Source organism: Ostrea edulis, chromosome 6 (assembly GCF_947568905.1).
Source record: "Ostrea edulis chromosome 6, xbOstEdul1.1, whole genome shotgun sequence".
NCBI lineage: Eukaryota > Metazoa > Mollusca > Bivalvia > Ostreida > Ostreidae > Ostrea > Ostrea edulis.
This window is the reverse complement of record NC_079169.1, coordinates 45,462,891-45,472,784: the sequence shown is the minus strand read 5'-3', so window position 1 is coordinate 45,472,784 and position 9,894 is coordinate 45,462,891.

Here is a 9,894-nt window from a genome sequence, read left to right as displayed (position 1 = left end):
ATATATATATATATATATATATATATATATATATATATAAAACCATAGAATCAAATATGTAATTGGTATTTATATACCAAAAGTTTGAGGCTAAAATATGTCCTTGGAAATGTACGTGTTTGTTTGCGATGTTTGAAAATAAAGTGTAAGGAGAAAGTTTGTAATCATACTTTCATTTATCAGGAAATGCTCTGTTGCTTTGATTGCAGCCTCCACTGCTTGTGTGTGCAGATGATAATGAGGGGCCCCTTCTTTCGTACTTCGTCCTTTGTAGATCCCCCCTTTCGCTCGTCTGTTTCTACTCTTGTCGTCTGGTGTACCAATACTGCATTTCCCTTTCTTAATGCCCTTTCCTGAAAAAGTGATTTTGATATCATTTGTTAGGCAAGTAGGGCGCATACTAATATTAGGAAATGGTGATATAAATGACTACCGGGAACTTATTCTATGTTTATCATGTTAATACTACAGACTAAAATGAAGTTGTAAAACCGGGATGATCATATATTGTACATACTACTCGATTATGTGCTATAAACTCAATGTAAATATCCAAGTGTTTTAGTTTACACGATGTCCATTTAGATTGCTTGAATTCAAACTACTTTTCACGATTCATTCTGTGCAAAAATTGTGCAATGTGCTTAATTTGTAGACGTTAAAATAGTACGGGAACAACCTACCTGTACCATTATATATGTTTTCTATTTTAAAGCTCATTGATTAATTCATTGTGTATTGTTTAACGTCACGCTCGAGAATCTTTCACTCTGACATATGTAGACATCACCAGTGCCGGTGAAGGGCTGCAAAAGGCCTATGCTAGGGGCTTACAGTCTTTGAGCATCTATTTACTGGTTCAATACTGATCCCATTGGTGCAAACATATTACACCTATTACTGAACCCTATCCAGTTGGAAAAAAAATTGTGTCAAATCAAATTTTGAAAGGGTTTTGCAAGGACTATTTTGTGGCGGAAGGATTGATTAATCAAAAGTTATAATCAGCGTGATATTACAGCTTCTATTTCATCCGATATCTCTTATGTTTTTATACTCCTTTAAGTGTATTTCAGTTTTACAATTTATGATACAAGTAGTTGAGACTTGGGTCAAATGTTGTAATTTATTAAATTGGTTGAAATAATTTTCCAAACAGAACACCGATTCTTTAAAAAAGTTAAACTTAATTTACTCGACATTTTGTATAAAATTTCCGTTTGTTTTGCTGTTTTCCGCCACACTCAACAATTTTTCAGTTACCTGGTGGCGCCTAGTTTTTATTGGTGGAAGAGAGAACCCAGATACAACAATGTACCTGGGAAGAGACCACCGACCTTCCGATAGTAAACTGGGAAATTTTCTCACTTACCGGCGCGAGCGGGATTCAAACCCGCACCGACCAGAAAAATGTGTGAAATTTTAGAAATTGACATTACACCTAATATGTCTTTTTAAACTGTCAAATTTGATATTATAAATGTTTTCGTATATCAATTGCAAAAGGGACATTATTTATTTCCATTACTAGTATTAAACTTTTTTATCTGTAGCGTTAGAAGACATGATTATGTATCTATTTTATGCAATGATTAATCTGTGTTGCTTATGCTGTGTTGACACCAACAGACAAATCAAGTTTAATGGAATAAATTCTAAGTGCATAAAGGTTTTGTTTAGAACCGTAGCTCAATAACAATTGCGATCCCAGTTTTTCTTTTTGATATGCTAATTCTCCTTCGATGTAGAAATCAAAAATACACTTCCCAAAAAATTTACATAAATCCAAATGTCAGGTGCGAACCTCTTTAAATGGTTTATAACTTTAAGATTCTTTAAACTGTATAGAGTATACAATTTCCTGCAATAACACAGAAGACAACCAACAATCTAAAATAAGAAAGTTACAGGAAGTTAAAGTTGCATTTAAGATTCATATACTAACCAATAACTTTTACGATGTCTTGTCCGGATTTATAGCCACTTGTCAATGATTTAGTTATGATATTATTCTTGCACGTGTATGAACCGCTGAAAAGTAAACAAAGTGACAGATTTATGTTAAACCACTTCAAGAATCAAAATGAAGCTTTGAGTATCAAATAAAAACAAAACCGTTCCGACTTTAAATCAAACTGAAACATTCGGATCTTACTCTACATCCGTGTCACAATCGGCGCATGGTTGTTTGTCATTAACAGCAGTCTCAACTAGCGTGACATTATCTTGTCCTGCAATAGGTGCAAGCTGTTCGACTCAAACATGGTAGTTAAAATGCATTCTTAAACAATATCATATCAAAGTGAATCTTTATTCGTGCTTCGATTATACATGTTTTTAGACATTTAAGGATCATAGACACGGTTTGATCCATTTTTTTTAAATTCTTGATTTTCAATCCCATTATTTACAATGCATCACAATGTTTTGCTATGTAAAGAATGACTTTGAATGATTGAAGCAACTTTCATATTTTCAAAAAGGTGACTGTTTTATCGGCTTAGCTAGAGAAAAAGAGAAATAACCCCATACCAAATTCTTCATATACAGTATCACCATGTGTTTCCACCCAGTTTGTATTGCTGTAAAATTCCTGCAGAGTGTAGAGGGCGTGTCCGATCTTTTCACGAATCAATTCGATACTAGGGGTTGAGGTCCTCGCTAGCACTTGGATCGTTCGCCGAAGGGAACGGACGTAATTATGTGCTTTTAACATATAATGCATAAAATATATACTAAATGGAAGTAGTAGAAAAAATTCCACCAAGAGAAAAGAAGAAATACAGTTTTGATTACAATTCATTGCGCCTCAAATGCTCCAATATGAAATTGTGAAGCAATAAAAACTTTATTTTAAATTGATGCAATTACATGTACAATTGATGTGTTTTGTTCTGAATTTCTATGGAAAAAAAAAAGATTCATACCTAGATTGATTTGTTCACCATGAACATGGTAAAATGCCACATCACCAAATGTAATCTGAATGTCATTTTCAAATTGTACAATTCTTGAAATTGTTCGTATAAACTCAAAGTATGAGTTCGAATCTGCAAACAGGAAATTTAGTTTAGATGTACGATAGTGTACATGGTTTATGTACTGTTATTGGTTTCCTTCAGAAGTCTGTTAAATCACTAACAGTACTGCATGTAACACACTGTTCCGTTAAAACAGATATTTCATATACCGAATTAGTTTTCGCGCCCCACTTTAGGCTCTGCCTAAATATTAGTATTTTCAGTAAGCGACTGATCCCTTGCACGGATATACTAACAACTCTTATGGTAAGGTAGAATTCCACATCGTTGCCCAAATTCAATGCTTGACTAATTTGAGTACGACCACCCGTTTATGTTCGTTACATGACATAGGAACTATCTGATTTTAGTGCAGCAATAGCGATATTGGGTAAGATAGTGTGCTTCTCATACCAATTCTGCTTCAAATATTTAGTGTATATCATTGCACCGAAACAGTTTTACTGATACTATTAGTAAGTATATATTTCATATTATGACGTCACAGTCAATGCGAGATTGATTGATTGATTGTCGTACGCTCCACCGAGAATTTTTCACTCATATTTAAACTTCACCAGCTATAAGTGAAGTACCACAAATCTAAGTGGTAGAGCGTTCGCTTCGTACCGGGAAGTCGTGAGTTCGAGTCCCGCTCGTGCCATGGCTGCGTCAAACCTAAGACGTAAATATAGGCAGTGATTGCTTCTTTGCCAAACGCTGGACATTTAGAAGTAAGAATCACGGGTCTTTCAGATACATTTGTTTAACCTTAAAAACGGAGGCCCCGTGTCGTGGCAGACGGTTAAGAGGCGAACGCTCTACCACTGAGCTACATTGAAAACATCTTTTAACAACACAAGAAGTGTAACAAAAAATGTTAAAAGCAATAAACTCATTTAGCATACAGGGAAAAACTAACAGGTGGACAAATACCTTCTCAAAATCGTATATTCAGGCTGTTGTTTAGAGGGGATGATCGATGATTAGGTCGCTGTTCAGTTTAGAATGTTCAAAGGGTCGATATTAGGTCCTAGATTACTTTTGTTTTATACCACGGACATTCCTGTTGGCCTTGCTTCCACCATTCGCCTATTTGCAGATGACACTAATGCATACCTCACCATCGAATTAATAGTGATTGTAAAAGTACCCAGAAGGATTTAGACAAACTGAGTTGTTTAGGGGTATCTGGAAGATTTCCTGACAAATGTAATGTTTTTTCCATCGGTAAAAGTAGAAATCCAATAAAATATTACTTTACCTGAACAAACTTTCGAACGTATCGAATCCCGTGGGTATCCGGATTAGAATAGATCCTCAGTACCCCTTACTTGTCTTAAGAGGCGACTATATGGGGCAGTCCTTCAGATGAGACCGCAAAAACCGAAACCCGTGTCACAAAGGCCGCAAGCGCCTAGCATAGGCCTAAATTTTGCAGCCCTTCATGTCTTCATATGAGTAAAAGATTCTTGAGGGACGTTAATACCACCTTCACAATCACGGATTTTTCTCACGGGTCCTTACGGAACTCCGACTCGTAATCAATCGCAATCATCCGTAAATCACTCGTCGGTATCCGTTAATAACTCGTCACAACTCGCACACACTCGTAAGGATCCGTAAAAGTAGGGACAAATTTTTTGACATGTCAAAAAAAAAATTCACGATTTTCCACGGATTTCATTTTCTGTATATAACCCGTATATAACTTGTAACAATCCGTAAGTATCGTAAACTGGTCACAAGAACACGTAAACTACTCGTAAGAATCCGTAAAACACTCGTAAAAAGGTTTACGATACATTACGGATAGTTTACGAGTTTACGGATTATTACGAATGTCTAAGTGATATTTACGATTTCATTCACATCGGGTTACAATCGCTTTGCGGATTGTTCAGAGTCATTACGAGCGCTTTATGTATAGACCCGATTACTTTACGAGTACATACTTAAAGTTTACGATTAATACCACCTTCACACTCACGGGTTTTTCTTACGAGTCCTTGCGGATCTCCGACTCGTAGTCAATCGCAAGCATTCGTAAATCACTCGTCGGTATCCGTGTCAAAATCGTAACAATTCGTGTACTTTTACGGATTTGTGGAATACGTAAGGATCCGTAAGAAAATCCGTGAATTCACATTCACAGGAATTCACAGGTACCATAAACAATATTTAATCTATCAATTGATCGATAAAGCCAAATACCAAGGAGTGTGTGAAATATTCCGGGAATTTAGTGACCATCCGTATTTAAGTCACATGACTTAATACAGCGAAAAAATTTGCTGTCTGTCAATATTTAGTCGAAGCCCATATTGAGAACACGTGATGTAAAATGAACAACAGTTTGTTGCAAAAAATAGTGATTTACCGAGAAAGCCGCCATACCCATTGTTAGATTATTTTGATATTACGTGTACAAATCATTTGATTAACTTCAGAGTCTGATCTTTGTAAGTTGATTGAATTTCCTTGATTTCAAAGTAATTATTAATCTTGGTATGGTTAGGCCATATTTGTATAATTCCAAATCACATTTCCAATTTATTAATGCAAGATGCTGTTCTAATTGCACCTTAAATCCTTGAACTGACAAGGCTCGTGCTTGGTGTCCCTTTAGCGTACAAGGAAATACGTTACGTGAGCATTCAAACAGATCTTAAATTGAACACACGGATAACAAGAGGTACTGTGAACAATGCTCACTAAGAATACTCCGCTGACCCCAATCTCCCAAAGGGAACATCTTCGTTTCATGGGTAGTCCATATCTACAGAATATGGTGACTTGGTGGAAAGGACGACGCTTTAGAGCCCGGAAACGATATTGCCACTTCGATGTCCAGTGCGCATGATCTTTGGACCCCAAAATCGATAGGGAATATCTTCGTCCCATGGGTAGTCCATATGTATGATATGGTGACTGTAGGTGGTAAGGATAAGCATAACGCTTTAGAGCCCGGATACCATTGCGTCTACAGACGGACAACCCGATTGCAGTCCTTCACCGGCAGTGGTGAGGTCTCCATATGAGTGAAATATTCGCGAGCGGGACATTAAACAATATTCAATCAATCAATCCTCTCAATATTTAAAGAATATGAAGCAGAATTTTCTATTTTACATACTTTGTAATCAATGTCCTGTACCTGAACCAAAGTATCCTCTCACTAGTTCTGTCGTGGACTGCCCAGTGTTATTAACGAGATTATATCTTGTCAAAAATTCAGCCGATGTCCTGTAAATGCCCATCAGTGTTATGCAGTTATGGGACTTTGTAGTATATTCATTGAGAATAACTTGGGGAGGAAAGGCATAACTACTCCACAGCAAAACATAGAAAACGATCAAATATCCAAATCGCATTTTGTAAAACGGCGGTACATGTAAATAACTGACGCTGATCTCTTTCTCAGGCTCTTTATATATCGCACTCGAGGACGTGATCTTGCTCTCAAAGAGTGTAATAAATTAACTGATTCTGAATACTATTTAAAAGGTTTACCAAGGCCATATTTTACATGTACATTTTATGCAAGATAAGTAATCATAAATAATTGAAATTGTATTCCAAATTACATGTTTAGGATTTTGATACGTGTGTGTTTAACACTAGACATGACAAACAATTACATGTTTAGGATTTTGATACGTGTGTGTTTAACACTAGACATGACAAACAACACGAACAATATGAAATAGTAATTTTGTCGGGACGACCTTTCCCTTATTCTAGACGATATATTTACATGGAAACGAAAACTAAATACATGTAATAAAAACAAAGACAAACTAGCACTAAAACTAAACTGCAAAGGTTGAAAAAAAACCCACAACGTCTACATACTAGGCTTGACCTGACTTTTACATATATACACATTTCAACTATCACTTTTAATTTACAAGTGTCATTCCTGTCATTTTGAAAGTTGTAAATCATAGCTGTCATTCCGATTATTGGGTATCATTTTGGGTATTCAAAGCATACATCAAGTGGGGATAATGTAAAATCGATAAGAAAATTCCACATTTATTGATGATTGAATATTGTTTAACGTTCTTCTCGAGAATCTTTCACTCATATGGAGACGTCATCACTGCCGGTGAAGGACTGCAAAATTTAGGCCTATTGCTCGGCGTTTATAGCCACTTTGCCACACTTGCTGTGACACGGGATTTCGGTTTTAGCGATCTCGTCCGAAGGACCGCCCCATTTAGTCGCCTCTTACAACAAGCAAGAGGTACTGAGGACCTATTCTAACCCGGATCCACCACCTTTAAAAATGAATTTTACACTTATTTTTTTTCCCCCTTTGAGGGACCAGGGATAATCAAGACTATCGTGCTATTTGCCTAATCTGTAGTTTTACATGTACATCTAAAATTTCAGAGAACTTTCGTCTCGTCTCGTCCAGCAAACCATTTTTACAGTGTATTACGCTCGAGGTAAAAAAAAATTATAGACTTTTCAGATTTGTGAGTATGTAAAACATTACCATAACTATATATTTACAACGATAAGTACATGATATTCTGATATATGATCAAATGTAACGTATTTACCTAACAAATGATCAGAAAATCAATGAGTTCGCTTAGGTTTCCTTCCTAAGAAATTAAGTTCAATTATAATACACTTACTGTCACGTATCTATCTTCGTTGCAGACGAACAGGAACAATAACATTAACGTTAATAAATAAACCAGGATAGGCTAACTGACTAAAACCCGGAATAATATTTTCCTTGGTCCTACTTGGATGATCATTAAACAAACCATGAGCTAATAGTAAAAAATAATCAGACTAATCGATACGAGAAATCACAAATACATGTATAACTTAAGTAGCTACAGACTGAGTGGTATAACAAACAATTCTGTTGTTTCCCGACACAGTCTGCAGCCACCTAACCTAAGCTCTCTACCGTCCTATCACCTGGGAAAGTCACCGAGACACTATCCCTGAAACAAGTCACCAAGACAGAATTCTAAAGTCACAAAGACACAAAGGACCAAGTGTAGGAGCTGAGTGGCCTAGCTAACAATTCTGTTGCTTTCCGACACAACCCCAAGCTTGTCCTGAATACCAACTCAATACTACCAGTCAAAAGACCTCAATCGAGTTCGAGTTCCAACAAACTAACTGAAGATGACAGGACGGCTCTATTTATACCCTTTGGTCTTAGGTTGATCAACAATGATTGGCTACTTATACTAAGATTATGATTGGATGGCTAAACAATGCTGATTGGATAAGAATTACACCATCTGATTGGTCTATCATAAAGTATGTTTCAATCCACCCTACAATACTTTCATCACACAAATACTTTGTTTCTTTTCATAATTCAAACTCCATTGTTTATGTTTTGTTCCATCTTCCCAAGTCAATCACGTGAGTATCCGGGTTAGAATAGGTCCTCAGTATCCCCTTTCTTGTCGTAGGAGGCGATTAAATGGGGCGGTCCTTCGGATGAGACCGCAAACACCGAGGCTCCGTGTCACAGTGGGTGTGACAGATAAAGATCCCTCCCTGCTCAAAGGCCTTAAGCACCGAGCATAGGCCAACATTTTGCAGCCCTTCACCGGCAATTGTCACGTCTCCCTATAAGTGAGAAATTCTCGAATGGGACGTTAAACAATACACAACCAACCAACCTTCCAAAGGCAAGGGTTTCTGATCCGTCCCCGAGAGATCCGTCCCGGAGCGAATCAGAAACCCTGGACTCGGGAAGATGGCTTTGTACATGTATATTGTAAGATGATTATAATGCATAAATCAATATCACCCAACCTAAAACTCCATATGCGTTTCGCTATAGAAAATCGGAAGAAATACGACTAAAACAATATATTTATGTTTCCCTTTATTGAAGGTGTTCGTAAACAGCCTTGAAGTCAGATGTGTTATTACTTAGGTAGTTGTAGTGGTTATCAATTAAATTATCCACTTGCATTATCATTCTGAAGGAGAACGTTTATGTGGTTTTTGTGTCAGATCTTTTCTGTTTGCATCTGTGCACGAGCACGCAGAAGACGGTAACCAACACCACAAAGCCTGCTACAGAGGAAGCGGTAACTGTTATCCAGGGTTTGTTGTCATCTTCCTACAATGAAATCATAAATATCCATACAAATTTCCAACATGAATTACAGATCACTATCATTATGTTTTAGCGAGGATCCTTAAATCATGTGTATATAGGATTTCAATATCATGACATCAATTTCTCAATGAAACAATTTTTGTTTCATTTAAACTTTGTTCTATGATAAGGTTTATACGTAAACATATTATTTAAGTACATGTGTTACTCATTTTTATAAATTGATTGTTTATGGTTTTATGCCGGTTTGGCAATATTTTAGCCATTTTACGGCGATTAACTAGCTAAAATAAATTCGATAGTGAGTTTTGGAGTTTCCAAGATGGTCCCTAGTAAGCCTATTTTCATAAAAGAATAGTTTGAACTGCATATTCAATTCTGAGGTAAACTGGCATCATCATACTTTCAAATTTCAGTGTCCTCGGTAAGTTGTTGGTCATTTGCCATTTTGCTAACTATTGCAACTTGCATTCGTTTCTTTTTTTCTTGAAATCATGTGTCCTATCAAGATAATCTCAAAGGATCCTATAACCTCATTATATCATTCAATTTCTTACACTGAAAGACTCCGTGTGCTTCATACTAGTATTTTGAAGTGTGCTTTCCTCAGTCACATTCTCCTTTTGCTGTTCTTTTAGCAGATCAAATATGCAGCGCGTAGACTTCCCATCTTCGTCAACTATATTCAGTGCAACGCTGACAGTACAGCAAACTCCGCTAAATACCAACCAGTGGTAGCTTTAGTGAACATTGCTAAGA